The sequence below is a fragment of the Passer montanus genome, unplaced genomic scaffold (genome assembly GCF_014805655.1).
Source record: "Passer montanus isolate IOZ18808 unplaced genomic scaffold, ASM1480565v1 scaffold147, whole genome shotgun sequence".
NCBI lineage: Eukaryota > Metazoa > Chordata > Aves > Passeriformes > Passeridae > Passer > Passer montanus.
In genome coordinates, this window is record NW_024361718.1 from 49,163 (window position 1) to 67,278 (window position 18,116).

Genomic DNA, 18,116 nt, shown 5'->3' on the forward strand with positions numbered 1-18,116 from the left:
CTGTTGTAGTATTTTTTAAACTACTTTTAAATTCACAAGGTATTTTTAATTCTGCTAAATGAAAAATAGGGGTAAATGTCTGAACAAAAATTATGGAGAACAGCAATAACTTTCAGGAACACAGCCTGTTGTTCCTTGAGCTATAACTCTGTTTTGAAGAGCAAAAGAAGGATTTTCTGAGGCTGTTGCTTTCCAGGGACCCTCCTGAATCTCTGAATGGGTTGGTCCCTTCTCTTCTGGATCTTCTTCAGTGGAGAGGAGGGGTCCAGCTTTTGCTGACAGTGATTTACCAGACAGCACCTGAGATATCTGAGCAAATCATCCACCTGTCAGTGATCCAGTGCATACGTCACATTCCAGGCCATTTGTTTTCCTGCTTTGCTGCTGTGTCCAGGCTCTGTTATGTCCATGGATACCTGTCAATGCTGCTTCTAATCCATTCAATGTAGCTGTTTCTAGATGAACTTGCCCCTGCAGAAACTGTTTCCCCAGCAAGAAGCCTTATCACAAACAGCTGGACAGCACATCTGTCCCTTGCAGTGCTGCTGAGTGCTTGGAGGGGAGCAGACCACAGACCCACACCTCCACATCTTCTCTTCCTCCTCCCAGACTGGCAAGTCTTGTCTTTTCTCTGCAGTTTCTTGAACTGGAAAGGACCTACTTTTAGTTTTCTATGTGTGCTTCTTGAACTTTTTCATGTCAAATCAATACCTTTCCTTGCAACTTGATATGACGAAATGTCTGGTCCCTGAGAGGATTCCTGTATATTTTACAGAACAGCCCCCTGCTGTACACTTTCCCTCAATGAAAAAGGCAATCTTGGTATTTTTCACCTGCCTAGATATTCATTTGCATGACATTTGTAGGAATATTTTCATCTTCACACCTCTGTCTTAGATGGGCACACCTGGCAAGTTCTTGTCTTAAGTTGGGGCAGTCTGACACACAGGCACATTAAAGTGATGGAAAATGGGACAAAATAACCTCAAAACATTCTGCTGACTTTTTTGTGTGTGTGTGTGTGTGGTTATTTTGTGTGTGTGGTTTTTTTCCCCCTTTTGTTGGTTTGGGGTTTTTTTTGTTTGTTTGTTTTGTTTGATGGTTTGGTTTTTTGTTTGTCTTTTGTTTTGTTTTTTGGGGTTTTTTTTACATCTTCTGTTAGAACTGATGTTAAAGGCCTGAGCTAGTTTTCTGTAATTAAGGGTTTTTTCCTTAAGAATGGGTTGAAGACATAGGAAGATCTGAAGGAAAATGGGTGTGCTCTCTTGAGTTCCTTTTCCTAATCCTCAAATATGTTTCATTTCTTTTTTCCTCCTTTTAGTGGAACTGCAGATTTCATGGAAAGATATTTTGCAGAGAATGTGCATGGATATGGATTACTAACCTTCTGTGTTGGACTTGGTGACCTTGGAATTCTTTTCCAGTCTTAATGATTTTATGATTCTATCTGACCTGCAAATTATTATTGTACCTCACAGAACACACTGAATTGAACAGATACTGAGTATTCCACTATATTTAAAATGGAGAGAGGAAATGAGGAAGGTGAAAGAAAGACAAAAGCTTGATTATCTGCTCTCCTCTACAACTGACTCTATAGAATTGGAAGTAAGGCACAGATGGTTGCTATTTCATTTATATCCCATTGTAAACTGAAATGTGTTTTATGGTTTGTTTAGTTGTTCCTTATAAACTGTGAATCTGCTCCTTTTTTCCTCCCCTTTTTTATCTGACTTGTAGCCCCCAATAACATGTGAACACCCTGTTTCAAACTTGATTGTACACGTGGTTTATGGGTTCTCTGGAAAGCAGCTACTAGTGCCTTTTTGTCTGTCTGCAATTACAACCACACTTCACGCCATTCTGATGTTACACAGTGATCTCCAAGGGTCTTGTTTTCTAACTGTGAGAAAAGAACAGAAAACTAGGCCAAAATTGTTAAGTGTTTACTGAGAACAATGCATGCTGGTTTTCGACTCTTCATAAGTATGCAGCTGATATTCTCAGCAGTTTCACTGATGACAAACAGAAGGATGGATTTTTTGGCTCTTTTGTATTTGCCATTTTCTGAAAGTTTTGCTTCCTATTCACAGAACCAAGCAATGCTTTGGGTTGGAAGGGACCTTAAAGCTCATCCAGTTCCACTCCCGGCCTTAGCCAGGGACACCTTCCATTAGATAAGGTCACTCCAAGCCTTGTCCAGGCTGGTCTTGGACACGTCCAGAGCTGTGACTTTCAATTGTTGTTGTGAGTTTAATTCATACAATGTGTTAGTATCCCTTTACCCCCACAGGCAAATCCCTGCCCCTCTGAGGCTCAGGGCTGTAATTCTGCTCTTTGCCTTGCTGACCTCCCTCCCCCCCTGAAGTGCCCCAGTCCCTTCAGACAGAGCAGCCTCCAGCCCTGTCATTTTTAGCCAGTTCTTCCCTGTGTTTGTGTAGTGGGTCCAAAATGTAATCTCTCGTGGTTGGTTCATTCATCAGCTCCACCAGGAACCTGCCTTCAAACCATTCCAGAAAACTTTTGTGGTGCTTGTGCCCATCCTGTGGCTCTAAGGATTTCTCCAAGAGCCTGAAGTACACTTCATCCACCTCCTCTACTTCATCAGGTGGTCTCCAGAAGAATCCTACTACAACATCCCCTGTGCTGGACCATCTTCCCAAAACAGACTTGGCTGACTCCAGGGCATCTCTGGCCAATCTTGCCCAGGAGAAGACTTTTATTAAAGGAACACACACACACACAAACACACACACACACACACACACACACATGTACATACATAAATATATAAATAAAAAAATATATATATATATATATATAAGTTAATAAACTTATTTTTCTGGATGAACGCAGTTCATGCATGTGAGCAACAGCTCCCACTGAGCCTGCTATTCTCAAATTGTAGTAAGATGAGGCGCAAAGGAGAATCTTTCTGATGAAAAAAGCAAATATTCATTTTATATCATATTTAGCAGCATTTACTGGGATTTAGGACATTAAAGCCAACTGCTCCAGGATGTTTAGAGAGTGCTCATGAACACACCAGTACAATCTGAGGCATTGCATAATTTTTCCTATTTTAATATCTCAGTATTAACTTTTCAGTCCCTGTGCTTTTGCAGCTCTTATTTACTTAGCACCCAGTTTTTACACACAGCTTTGTGTGCTTGAAAACTGTTGCTTGCTAACACATAAGGAAGGACTGTTTGGAGTTTCTAGAATTTTATTTTAAACAACCCCAAGGTTTTCCCAACCTACAGCATTTTGAAGCTCTGCCAGGCACAGGCCTATATCTATAGTCTTGTGTTTTTTCTAGACCAGACTAAGCTAGAGCTCCAGATCCTGAGGGGGATGAAGATATCCCAGGGTCTCTACACTGTGTAGATATAGCCGTGAAAAAGCCTGATTCTCTATGAGTTTTAATAATCTTCCTGAAATGGTTGTTTACATGCCACTAGTGTGGAGGCCCTTGGTCCAATATTTATCTCCTGTCTGCTTAAGATTTCCCTTCTCAGAATGTGTTCGAGGACACCAGTTGGAAGAAACAGCAGGGATGCTCCTGTGCCAAGGTGCACAATTTATTTTGATCTTTGGAGTAATTAAGGCCATAATTATGACCTCATAAAATATTGTGCCTTTAGTTCCTCAGTCCAAGCTTATTCTCTAGAGACAGCTTTTTCATGGTGGCTCAGCATCTTCTGGAGCTGATCCCTTCTGGAAGGGCAAAGTCCCAGAGCATTTCTGGGTCTACTCACTATCATGGAGGGGGTGGTAGTGCCATCTCAGGCATTTCAATGCCAGAGAAAAGAGAGGGTGCCCAGGGTTCTCCCAGAAGTGCCAGGCAGAACCAACACAAGATCATTATGTGAACACAACAAGCAAGTTATTTAGGTTTAGGTTGGATATCAGGAAAAGGCTCTACCTTCAGAGGGTGCTGGGGCACTGCCCAGGCTCACCAGGGAAATGGTGCCAAGGCTGCCCAAGCTCCAGGAGCATTTGGACAATGGTCTCAGGGATGCACAGGGTGGGATTGTTGGGGTGTCCTGGGCAGGGCCAGGAGCTGAACTGGGTGGGGCCCTTCCTGCTCAGGGGATTCTTCAACTCTATGAAAAATAGGTGGACAGACAACAGAGAGAGTGGGGAAAGGACAAACTGAAGCCCTTTCTCCCAGAATACTTCCCCTTTTACCAGTTTCCCAATCTGTGCTTTTTGATGCTTTCCCCTCTTGCAGCACATTTTTTCCAGGCAGCCAGCCTGGATGGTTGAGTCCCAAAACTTGTTGACTCACTGAGAGCCTTTGCACAGTGAAGCAACTGCATTCCTGCTCCCTCTCAGGGCAGGACCATAGAGTGATGGCTGATGCCTCCGTGGCCTGGAGCGCATCCTGGATAATCCCAAGATATCTCTGTGGCCATTTCAGGCCATTTGTAGTTTTGAAGCCCTGGGAAGGGAGGGAAAAGAGTTAAAACTCACAGTGTGTGTCTTTGGGGCTTCATGGTGTAATACAGTAAGAGCAGAATGACCCAGCTGCATTTGTTTTGTTTTCTTGTCACCAGAGAAACGAGAAGGAAAAATTGCAGTCCTGTTTCCATGAAATTAAGGGAAAAAAACCCACATAGTTTATAGAGGAAACCTCATCCTCCTCCCTAGCCTTTTACTGGTGATGGTTTGAAAAAATAGTACATTTTTTAAACTTAGTCACATCCCATCTAGCCCCCCCCCCCCCCCCCCCCCCCCGGCCCCCAAGGCCCAGTCCTTAGCACCATGTACAGAGCTAGGAAAGAAATTTCATTTTTCTTCCTATCTAAACATTTGCTGGAGCCTGGATGTGCAGACTACAGGCTACCCCTGCCCCTCCCCTTTCGCCATGAAATGACTACTCTGGCTAAAGTTACAACTAAAATAGAGACTTTCTATTTCAAATTTCATCTAATTGCATGAATAATATTCCCTCAAGACATACTCATTATATTGAACCATAAATCTATGGGGGGCACTTTTGCAATGACTAATGGATATAAATAGAAAGGAAAGGAATTAATTATTGCCTTATTCTGGGAAAAGAGGGGGCTGAAATGGAACAGATAGGGGGAAAAAGGCTTTTTTTTTCTGAATCTGGAGGGTATATCAGTGTGGGCTGCTGCTCTGGAAGGGGGCTGGCCCTGGTTACAGTAACTTCCCTCAGGAGGCTGGGTAGTCTGGCAAGGCCTCTGGTGGAGGGTGGGGGGGTGGAATCTGTAATTAAGCTGATTAATTTGAAATGCTAATTGTGTCTTCAATCCCAGTTTTGTCTCTGCAACCACGATATTCTGCCCTCGGTTCTTAAACAAAAAAGTGTTTCCAACATTAGCCTTTGCATGGAGCTGAATCTTTGAGGCAGATTATGTCTAATTCCCATTTCAATGGGACTTGTAAAGAGGAATTAGAAAGGAAATGTGAAAAAAAAAATCTATCCCTGAAACCACTGAGAGAGGTTTTGTTGGCTTTAGGGACCTGTTATTCAGGTCCTAGAAGAAAATCTGTGACTTCAAGCTTGCAACTTGCTATTAAAGGTGTTCAAGAGACAGCATTAAACTGAGGTTTTTGAAAACCCAGAATCCTCTGGGAGGCTGCAGTGGGAGGGATCTGTGTCTGGCTATTCACTTCCATTTCCCCAAACTCTCTGGAAGACCAGTGCAGTCCTGGAGAAATGGATCCCATTGTTACCCCTTTCATGACCTCAGTGTGGGGCTAAAGTTTTCAAGGTTAAATTTGCAATCATAATAATTTGAAAAATAACTTGAAACCCCAAAATGTTGCAGCTGATTCAAGTCTTGCTAACAGTGTATGCCAGAGGCACACACACAGAGGCACCACAGAAGTGTGGTGAGACCCCTGAAATCTGTGTCCACCTCAACCATCCACTCAGGAAGCAAATGTCAGCTTGTCTCCAGCCCTCCTTGGCCTGACTTTATGTGCTGAGCCCTTCAGGACTTGCTTCCCTCCATCAAGGCCTAGGCTGTGGGAAGCTGCCCCGCTCTGCAGACATCCTTGTTTGGGGAGGGTGACGAGCAGCCTCCCAGCTGCTGTTCCTGGGGTTGCTGAGCTTTTCCACTCCTCCATGGCTGCTGTTCCTCACGTATTTGGTGTGGATCCAGGGAACCCTGTGCAGCCCTTCGGCTCAGCTCCCGGGTCACGTACAGGAGGGTGTTGCTTGTGCTTTTGGCACAATGCTTAACACCTCCCCTTCCCTTACACACATGCTGGAATTCTTGCTTTAACACAAAACAAGGCCCCTTTTCCATTTGTAGCTCTCTTTATGCTAAAGAAATTTAGAATTCCATAACAAATTGTCCTCCTGGCCACATACAACATGGCAATAAAAAATTCCCCTCTACCATCACATGAACTGGGAAGGAAAACAGTATTTGCACTAAATGTCTTAAAAGTTTGAACCGGAGTTTCAGGAATGTAAGAAATGTAATATAATTAGATACATAATCAGTGTTGAGACAAAGATTCTTATCTGAGCTGGTTTCAAAGGTGTTACTACAAAGTAACAATAAAAAAACCAAAAAAACAAACAAACAAAAAACAATACCAACAAAAACCCCAAAGCAAAACAAAACAAAAAAAGGTTTGTTATTAAATAGGTATTCCCCTGAGACAAAGCAAGTATTCTACAGAGTGAGTTAGGGGAGCTATATTCCATTCTTCCTTGGATTCCTTTCTGATGGTACCTTAAATCAAGCCAAGAGTTCAGGGTCACAAGGAAGTTAAAATATTTTTGCTGGAGATGCAACATCCCCTTTTACCAGGGTAATTGAAATTCTGTGCACTTAATTGGAGCATTAACGTGAGTTCAATCTCCAACATTAAATGAAATAATTTGGATCACGCACACAATAAATAACATCTTATGTTTATACTTGTTTTACTTAAGGCTGCCAGTGGAACTGGAATTATCTGCAGTCCAAAGAGGCTTGAGATTTTCCAGCTTCAGTGTGTGATAAACAGAATGAAAAAAGTGCAGGCATGTATTCACTGGCTTCTACATACACTTCCTTTACACACAATTTTTTTACAAACAGTCTTTCTTTTACCTACTATTCTGCTTTTATCTGCAGTTCTTCTTTTTACCTAGAGTTGTTCTACCTACACTTCTTCACCCTCCCTTGTGTCCCTTTTCCATCCAGGCTCTGGCAGCCTCTATCTACAAATATGAAAATGCAAAGAGACACACAGAAATGAAGAAGCAATAATGCATTACTCATTTTTAAAATAATTATCTTGGGCATAGAAGCCAGAGTTTCATTTTGCATTGAGATTTCCCTTGCATCACTCTAAGGAGTCCCAAAAGGGTTGGCATTACCCACCTGAGTGCCTCTTCAGACAGCAGCAAAACTACTGTCAGTGAATTAAAAATGTTCTCTGCCATGAAGTCATGAAGTAAATAATTTGCACCTCCCCTAAACATGTGGTAGTGGTTGTGGCAGGTTCACCTGCTCACAGGTTTAACAAGCTGAACTTGTGTGAGCTCAGGCCAATGTGAGTATCCTCAAGACCAGCCCAGGTTTGCCTTTGCACACCTCACTGCCTCCTGCCTCCAAGGCAGAGCCCATGACTTTCTGCTCATCACATTTCCGTCAGGCACTAAGAGAGAAAAGGTGAGTCTGTGACTGAGATACCATCCAGTATACTCCACTCTCAGGGAGGCAGGAGGACAAGCACAGTGAGACAGGATGCTGGAGCAGGGATGGGGGAAGGAAGGAGCCACTGGAAGCCCTGTGGGGAAATCAGTCTCTCATATCCCTTCTGGGGAATACAGATAATTGAAGGCTGTAGGAGTGCTTGATAGAAAACTCCAGACCAGGGATGATTAAGCTCTCCAGGCCTCATATGGATCCCATTGAGAGACCACAGTGGACAGACACCTCCTTGAAGGAGGACCAAGGGCTGGCAGCAGGACACAGCAGCTGGGTTTGGCAAAGCCTCTGTCCTGATTTGCCTCTGGGAGCAAACAGCAAGCCTGCCTTCAGTACAGGGTTTTGCTCTTGAAATCTTTGGGAAGAGGTGTGGGAGCACAGGAGGTGCTAAGTCTATCTTTGTCCCTCAGCAGTTTTGGGAATAGATGCTGCAACCACCAAGAAAATCCATGGCTGGAGCACACCAGAAGTTCCAGCAAAGATTACAGCCTGGGTTTGCTGCCTTGGAGCTGCTGACACCCATGAGCAGCCCCAGCCATAGTTTCAACATCATTGTGTGACTTAAAGGTCCTTTGCCAGAACTGGGAGCTGCTTTCATACAGACCAAAGTCCACATTTCAGGAGAATATGTATTTAAGAGCTGCCATTTGGGTATGTGTTTGTATCATTCCTACATGACAAAGTCATTCATCATTGTCACACCCTTAACAGATACAGGCCACAGGTGCTACCTTTCCTTATGGACAGTTTGAATGCGACTCAAACTCCCTCACCCTACATAATAACACCCTCCTCCTACAAAACACCAAAATTTAAGAAGGTGTTACAAGTTTAAACACACATAGGAGACAATCTCCACTCTGTGCCCCTGTGGAGGTCTTATAATTACCTCCATCCTTTCCCTGTGCAGAACAGACATCCCAAAATACATCCACCTCCTGAATATTCACCTATTACAGTCTCCATGCCTTGTCACTCCATGGGGCTGTCCCTTAGAACAGCAGAATTGACCCACTGCTCTACATATCCCTCCACTTGTCCCTCCAAAAGATTTTTTGCCCTGCACAGGACACTCTGTGTCCCAGCAGCCTGTTCTCACAAGCCATCAGCTGCATGTGCCAGCTCCCATTGCAGCTCCCCATTTCCCTGTGCTAAGTGCTGGGGTTCCCCTCTGGGTGGTGGTGTGGTCACTCTTCTCCCTCTGGGGGCAGTTTCAGTGCTGCCTCCCAATCAGGATTCCTCACTAGTACCCCATCAGCAGCTCCTTGGACCCCCTAAATCTCCAGTTGGACTTTCCATCCCTGTCAGGTGAAAGTCCTAGATCCAGACCCTCAGGAAAGCATTTGGCACAGGACCCATGCCAGAGCAGCTTCTGATCTGAGGGAAGTGCTCTGGGGTCTCACTCCTTTCTGAGCTTCTCTCCTGTTCTTCTCCCTGTTTAGGTGGAGAAAGGACTGGTTGAAACTCAAGATCTTGGGAAAGGGATGACTTGGTTACTAGGGATGAGAGTGAGGGATTCTGCACTGCGACAGGATGGTTTTACGTAGTTCTGATCTTCTTTTATTGAATCCTTGTCCTAACAAGAGCTGTAGGCAGGACTTCCCTCAGCAGGTTCCAGCAATAACGCTGCATTTGTTCTTCCCATGGTGACTCCTGTGTTGGGGAGGTTTTTTCATGCACAGGACTGCTGAGGTACATTTCTTGAGCTTTTATTGTAGCATCAGCCTCATTACATGATTGAGACTAGATAGATGACGAAAGCTTGCGTACAGCCAGCAGCAGCTAAAGATTTCTTTGTTACAGGACATTTAAAAAACTTTCTAGCCAATAGCATATTGCTAAAGCTTACAGACAGTTGTTCTAGCCAATTACTAAAAGCATACATACACCTGTTTCACAAAATGCTTGCTTGTATGCTTTCTATTAACAATACACAATACACCATTATTAAGCTTAAAACTTTCTACTATTTTGCTAAGCATATTTTCCTGCAGTCTTAAGGTCTATCTTATCCAAGCCTAAAACTGAAGCTGCTGTTTCATGTCCTTGCTTGCTGTACTATTGTAGCTTTTTCTGCCTTCAGACTCTGCAGCTGCAGCTAGTTCTAATTTTTCCTTCTCTTTCTGTTTCTAAGGCCTACATTTCCAGATTTCTGAAAATCATCTTATCTTTACTATTTCCCACAACTCTCTATTCAGAAGAGCTGAATGCTTTGATTGTGGAGGAATCAGCTCTGGCAGAGATTAGGCCTTTTTGTCTGCAAAAATTGATGCTCAGTTTGCAGAAGGTTTCTCCAGAATTCCCATGTTTCCATAGAATATCCCAAACCCAGCCAAAAGGTTTGAAAGGTAAAAATTCAGAAATGGTAAGGTTAATCGTAACCTGAGGAGGTTGTCAGGTCAGTGCTCCCATCTTAGCACCCTTTCTGTTAAGAAAGAAGGGCTGGTAGGGGAGTGCCCCACCCCCCCAACCCCGCAGCCACCTCTTTCACAAATTAAATTTCCACAAAAATGCATGGAGCAGGAGAAAAAGTACAGGATTTTCAGTGCCTTGCTGGAATCTGGCCTTAAATGAAAAATAAGTTATTTTTCCATTGTGGTGCCCTGGGTGAGAAAAATTATTTGGGTTTTTTTCTCAGTTGTTATGAGGCATCCATGTTCTCCATTTGGGCAGGACATGGGGAATTGGCACCAAGACAAGTCACAAGATGGGGTGCAGCATCCCAGTGCGGTTCCCCCAGAGGCTTCAGCTCTAGACAAGGCAATAAGCTCGTAGCAGGCACATCTCTTTTCCAGCTTGGGTCATGACTCTGCTTCATCTGCCCTAAAGCTCTTCATAAACCAGGAATGCTTTTTTCCATCGGCTTGGCAGAGCAGAGTGCAGCATAAACCTGCACATCTGCAACGCCTGGAGGGAACCTGGATCCCACATGTTGAGATTCTGTGACCACATCCGCTCTTCCCAGAAGCCAGCAAGGAGCACTCAGGAGCTATTCAGGATGAGCACAGCCCCGAGGTTCTCCAGCATCTGCTCTCATGGCCACCCCTTCTCCTCAGCCCCTTGCAGGAGCAGGCATGACACCCAGCTTCTCACAGGAACAACCAGGTCACATGGCTGCAGCTTTCTTCTTCCCAGTTTATCTGAGCCCCAGGCAAGGAAAATATTGACAACCACAATGACATCTGTTCTCTTGCCACCAGACAGGCACAGCACCCATTTCTGGGCAAAACGATCCCTTCAGGAAGGGATCCCTCCCTGGAGCATCCTAGGTGGCATGTTTCTGTGAGCGAGGCTTCAAATTTAAGGTATGAATATACACAGCTGGTTTCTCCTGATGTAAACCCATGGCTTCTCCCTTTTGGAGGCTTTCCAGCTATGTGGCCATTGGAGGCAAAGGGAAATAAAAAATCCCAGCCATAAATGGAAATGTTTGTAAGGGACGGGGTCAGATCAGCTGCCAGTTACTGCAGGATGACTAAGCAGCAAAGTCGGCACAAGATCCTGCATTTTCTGTAACTGCTGCTCTTTCACACAGACAAAAACCATGCAGATGCTCCCTGCCACTCCTCCACTATTCCCAGATAGAGCTTAGTGATCAGAAACACAAAGACACTGAGAAATAGTAAGCAAGGGGGTGACTAGCTCCTGAAGCCTGGCTCTGAGTGCTCTGAAGCAGGGGTGGTCCCAAATCCAGCAGGATTACCTTGAGATAAGAAGTCAGGAACCATTTCTAAATTCACAAAGATTAACCCACACTTTCCAAGTCCTTTCTGAGTCAAGGTGATCCACTCAAGAGGGGAGAAGATCCCTCTATAATTTTCCTTTGCCTGTGTAGTGCTTTGGGACTGCAGAGTGAAACCCTTAAACCCTGACTAAGCCAGGACTCTGCAGGGAGGACTTTCTGTTTCCTCTGGTGACAATGGGGACCAGCAGAGTCACAGCTAAATGGCTGAGGCTGGCAGGCACCATTCAGTCCAAAGTCCTGGCTTGCGCAGGGCCAGCCAGAGCAGGACGCCCAGAACAGTGTCCAGGGTTTTGAGAGTCTCCACAGATGGAGAGCATGCAACATCTCTGGGCAAACAGGTCCAGTGTCTGACCACCCTTACTCTAAAAAAAAAAGCGTTTACTTGCGTTCAGGTTGAATTTCCTGCGCTTCAGTTTGTGCCTGTTACCTCTGGTCCTGTTAAAATCACTTGATTAATTAATTTCTCTTAAGGTATCAATAAAAGGTATCAGCCTCTGACTCATTGAATGATTAACATTTAAGACTACATTTCAAACATTTTAATAGAACTCAAGGGTCTCTTTGGAGGGTTTTGATGCAAATTTCCTGGGAAAAAATGTGCATTGCAATAAATCTGTTTTTACTGATGCAGCACATGTCCTATTTAGTGTTGAACAAGCTGTCATTAACACAACAAAAACAGTGTTTGGGGGTCAACTGAGCACTTCAGTTTCAATTTCACAACTGCACAGTGAACACGTGTTTCTAATCTAGCTATCAAAGTCATGGGACTCAAAAAAGACAAAATGGTCACAGGCTTGATTCAACTATGCAAGCTTATGAAAAATAGCATGAAAATCATAGAATCAGAGAATCTCAGAATGGTTTGTGTTGGGAGGGACTTGGAAGCCCATCTCATTCTCAGCCCCTGACATTGGCAGGGACACCTTCCACTATCCCAGGCTGCTCCAAGACCCATCCAACCTCACCCTGAACACTTACAGGAATCCTGGGTCAGCCACAGCTTCTTGGGGCACCCTGCGCCAGGGCCTCTGCACCCTCTGAGTAAAGAATTTCTTCTTAATATTTTTCCCTAATACATAACACTTTGCAAGAGTTGAAGGGTGGTGTGAACTCTTGGGATCCTAAGGAACCATTCACTTCAGAAACAGCCACCAGGGCCCCCTTTACAACTGGTGACTTCTATGGATCAGTTTGTCACCCTCTGACCTGTCTGATACAGCTCTGGACAATTTTAGTCCTGACATGTTTACTTCTTGACCCTGCTTTTACAGAATCTGTTGCACACAGGAATCCAAGGAGATAGGTTCTGTTCCCATGTCTCCCACAGTCTTGATCTTGGGCAAGCTGCTAATTTCTTTGGTTTGCAGCACCCCACCAAAAAAAATATCTCCCAAAATATTTTTCTATCTCTTGTCTTTACCTAATAACCCACCAGACATCACAAAAAGTATTACTCAAATATCTTTGTCTTTTGCCTCTTGTTTAAAGTGAGACAGGTCCTGGGATGTGGCAATGTCTGGATTATGCCATGGCTGACTCACCATTCAGTCATGGAGCATCTACCATCAGAGTGGTTTTTGGCCATGTCTTGCCACATCAATAAGGGCCTTCCCAGGCCCTGCAAAAAAACCCGTACAATGTGAAACCAAGGAACCCTGAATTCACAGGAAATCCCAAATCCCCTTGTGACGATGAGGAGTGGATCCACTTAATTTGTGCTTGATAGAATCACAGAGATACAGAACCACAGCATATCCTGAGTGGAAGGGACCCACAAGGATGATTGAGTTCAACGCCTGGCCCTGCACAGACACCCCAACAATCCCATCATGTGCCTGAGAGCATTGTCCAAACACTCCTTGGGGTCTATCAGCCTTGGGGCTGTGGTCATTTCCTGGGGAGCTTGGTCAGTGCCCCAGAACCCTCTGGGAGAGGAACCTTTTCCTGATATCCAACCTAAACCTCTGCAGACACAGCTCTAGCTGTTCCCTCAGTCCTGTCACTGATCGCACAGATGGATGCTGCCCTTCCACTGCCCCTCAAGAGGAAGCTGCAGATCCCAGCAAGGTGTTCTCTCAGTCTCCTCCAGCTGAACAAACCAAGTGACCTCAGGTACTCCTCAGTCAGCTTCTCCTTCCTCATGTTGGAGTCCCTTCTTTGAACATTCCCCAGCAGCTGTGAGGCCCAGAGCTGCTGCAGAGGGAAACCTGTGCAAGGTGAGCCTGTTCCTGCCTAGCGGTAAATGGTACTCCCAGCAGGACCCTGTGGTGCCTTGAGGCACGTCCCAGGCTGCTGTGGGAACAGCTGGTTTCAGGGACAGTAATCTGCCACATGTTCTCATTTCCCCTGCATGCCAGACCCCTTTTGACACACTTTTCAAAAGAGCTGTGGAGCTCTAGATGGGGCTTATCCAGCCGCCCTTGGCTGTGTCCTGTTAAATATGTGCCCAGTGCTTCCGGCTCTTAGAGCCAGGAAAAACTGCAGTGTGCAGCTCATGGCCCAGGATTTCTCTGGGACAGGCTTACTTCAGTAATGCTGGGTTTACAAGCTGCCTTGAAAAATCTCAAGAACTTCAAGCCCCATGGAAAATACTACATGTAACTGTTCAGCTCTCATGTTAACCAAAACATAATGCTGCGTGCAGGACAATTTTAATACTGGTGGTGCTATCAGAAATCCAGAGAAGTAATCCAGGCCAAACTTCCTGTTTATGCAGAAGTAAGTATGACTCAGGTGAAAGAGTAAACATGTGGCTCCTGAGGGTTTGGATTCTTTGTGGGGCAAGAGTGGGATTTGCAAGGCTTTCAGAAGTTATAGACAAGCACTTCCATATTTATGAAGGTTCGTATTGCTTCTGAAGCTAAGCCAGGAATTAGACAACAATCAGGCTCTGACACATATGCCTTCCCCCGTTTTGGGAGCACTGAAAACTGTGGGGACCTAAGTTATTCCTGCTGATTCCTGCCCTGCTTGCTTTCTCTTAAGCCACGAAAAATACTAGTTGGGGGAAATGGGATTTGTTTGTGAGGACAGAAGAAAAGAAAGAGAAAAATGGAAGGGGGCGACCATAGAATCGCATTTAATGATCTTTAGGGTCTCGTTACACCAGGCTTATGCCGTGAAGAGAAGCCTGCTTCCAAAATGGTGGCCTCAGGCCCACACTGTCTGCAGCCTGTGCTGCCCCTGCCTCAGGCCAGGCCCAGGGCGGTGGCAGCAGATGTGAAGGGAGCGTCTATAGAATGCAAATATGTTTTTATATGCAGGACATATCTTGAAACTTTGGCGTACCTCTGTGGCAAAGACTTTTGCTGCCAGAGGTGGCCTTGAGATGCCTAGATTGCAGCATGAGTCATGCAGATGGGCTGGTTTGGTTTGGTCTGACTGCAGGAGAGGCATTTCTTACATGGCAGAATTCCCCTTCTGGTGTGCACCAGCATCTGACGTTTAATGTGCCAGTAGGAGTTAATCCCCCTACTACTAACACAAGAAAAGCTTGTTTCTGGAAAGCAGGAAGAATGCTGAAGAGCATCACCCCTCATGCAAAGGGCAAGGAGAGATTAGCAATGAAACTACCAACTTCTAGTTGTTTTTGGCATGGCAAACAGCAGGGAGCATCCTCCCTGATGAAAGGAAAAATGAAAGGAAATTAAATGAAAAGGAAATTAAAGGAAAAATGAAAGGAAAAAATGAAGCAGATGCAGGGATGATCTTAAGAAAGGACCAGCTCCAAGGTTTGGATTGGAAGGGACCTTAAAGCTCATCTTGTTCCAACCCCCTGTGACATAAGCAGGGACACATTCCACTAGACCAGTTTGCTCCGAGGCCCATCCAACCTCTTCCAGGAAGGGCACATCTGAGGGATGTGGGCACCATGAGGTCTGGCAGGCTGTCTCTCCTCCTCAGCTTGATTCTGTGGAAGGATGCTATTTATTTCCTCTTGTCAAGCCTCTCCCAGGCTCACCTCTGTGACTGGGAGCTCTCTGAGGCTCATATTTTCTAGGATAATGGATCTGATTTCAGCTTCAAAAATTATTTGCTGCTGGCTGGCAGAAGCTTGAGGATAATTCCAGCTGCGTTCTACTGATCCACATATAAAATAGAGGTTGCCTTCCTCAAAGTTATTTCAAAGCTGCCTGTGCATAGACAATTTGTGACTTAATCCCTTCCAAGTCTCCAGGACAACTGTGCAAAACAAATTGTCTTGAGGTTTTTCTTGCCAGAAGTCTAGTTTGGGTTTTTAATCTGCTCCATGGAATGGCTTTGCCATGTCCCAACACCAGCTTTATGATGGGTAGAGGACTTAATGTCAAGGAACAAGCCTTTGGACTTTCTGCCACAGCCTGACCTTGTTGTGCTCCTGAAGACTTCTGACACCTAAAACAAGAACTGAGTGTCAGGTCGTGACAGAAAAAAAAAACCAAAACAACAAACCCACAAGTAAGGGACCTCAGATTATAAATAACTTCACAAGGGAAGGAGGAACATGACCTCTGTGTGGGGTAAAACATACCATAAAGGTAGAAAATGGGCTTAATGACCTCCTCATGCCTTATTCTTGGTGACTAAAGAAACCTGAGTTTGACGAGGCAGCATCTTTTATGTGGCCACTAGATAATGTGGAAAAAAGTTCTTAGACAGAGGATGAAATTTGTGGCTGTACTAATACTGCTTCAGCTTTGTGCAGTTAAGCCAGATGATGTTGTAACAACAGATGGCCCTCAAAGTTTCTTGCATGGTTTTTCCCCTCTAGAAAATTTATCTCCAGAAACAGTTTATCTCTCAAGACCTTCAGAGGCATCCAGAACAAAGAAGAGTTATTTACACTCCATCCCTAGACGTGTTGGACAGAGCTTGGAGCAACCTGATCTGGTAGGAGGTGTCCTTGCCTACAGCAGGGGTTTGTAACAAATAATTTCCAGGGTCCCTTCCAACCCAAACTGTCCTTTGATTCTATGATTCTATAAAGTGCCATAACCAAAAATGAAGAAAAAAATATAAAAAATTCTCCAGATGTATGTGGTAAAGGGTAGGAAGGGTCTGCTTTTCCTCCAACTTCTGCTATTTCTTTCAATTTTCCCCTTTTAATATATTACCATCAAGAAGAGACACCCCAGCTGCATTCTTGTCTGGTTCAGCAGCTTGGATATTAAACGCCAACATTTTCACAGGGATGACAAAGCTGAGAAATGTTTCCTGCTGGTGTCTGCAGAGATGAATGGGACCAGGAGCACTGTTCTGCTGAGGCCATGAGCAGGTGGAAGGGCTGAGCAACACTTTGGGGGGAGTAAGTGATTCCATGCATTCCCAGCCCTCAGTGGAAGGGCCATGTCACTGCCACAGAGTGCTCCTGGGAGCACCTCTGTAGTTTCCATGTGTGACAGGGATGCCCACACCTGGGTGAAACTAAAAGAAACAAGAAAAATAAGGAAATAGAAATTAAACAGTGCCCCTTACTGTGCTCAGAAGTACATCTCACCTTTCTGGTAAGGCCCATGTGGCTGCAGTCCCATTCTTGCCATACGTCTTCCAGAATCTTTGTTAATGCAATATATATTTTCTGTGGAAAAGCATAGAAAACAGACACTGTGGATCCGGCCTGAACTCCCTATAAACAATGAGGAGAAATTTTGAGGGACAAGACCCTGATAGAGCATCTATGTTTGCCTGTGGGACAACCAGGGAAGGCACTGTTAAGTGTAGTTATATAAAATGAATTGTTTGTCAAATTAAAGTCTTGTCAGCCTAGCCAGACCATAACAACTTATTTAGTCCCTTTATTACATCAGTCTCTAAAATCTAAGTGACCTAATTATGGATAGGAATTAGCAAAAACTAAAATTGTTACATGCAAGTCTCCCAAAGCTGCACCATGCTTTGGTGACATGCTTTCATCTCATGCAACATTGGGATGGCCATCAGCTTCCTAAATCCTTTACCTGGAGAGGGAGGATGATGATGATGATGATGATGGCAGTGTGTACTGGAGGCAGGGAGGGAATGGTTTTCCTCCACAGCCTTGAGTTTGCTGAGAATGAATTCTGTGTGTCAACCCTGTATTTCCGTATTTCTTAATAGGTTACAGTCTTTACTGTTTGTCCATGATTCTTTCTTATAAAATGTTGCTTATTTTAAGGGGAAAAGCCATGCAATTTGACTAAATAATGCATACCTTAAACTAAAGCATGCTTGGGAATATGAGCTAAAGCAAGCCCCAAACCACAGAGGAGCAGGAGGCATTTGAACACTCAGTTTTTTGGCTGTCACAGCTAGGAGAGACAACAGATCTCTCCTCCTTGGGAAAGTCGTAGGCACAGGAAAGGCTCTTAAATATACAGTTCAAAATCATCCCAGAGCAGCTGGGTATGTGTTTTAGGAGTCCTACCACACTGGTAAAGTGGTCTCAGCAATCCAGTCCTTCCCCAGCCATCACCTTCCCATGAAGGGCTGTGAATCAGCATTGCCTCAAATGAAGAGCATTTAGTCAGAGAAAAGCACAGAAATGTGGCCCAAATTCTGTTGTTGTTACATAAACCCCCTCGCTGAACATCTGGAGAGCATCTGAAGTTTAATAAAGCAGGCCTGCAGACAGAGGCATTCTGACCTTCCCTGTAATGGAAGCACAAAAATTGAGACTGAAAAGAGGGGTGTGAATATCACCAGAAAAGTAACACAAATTAAGT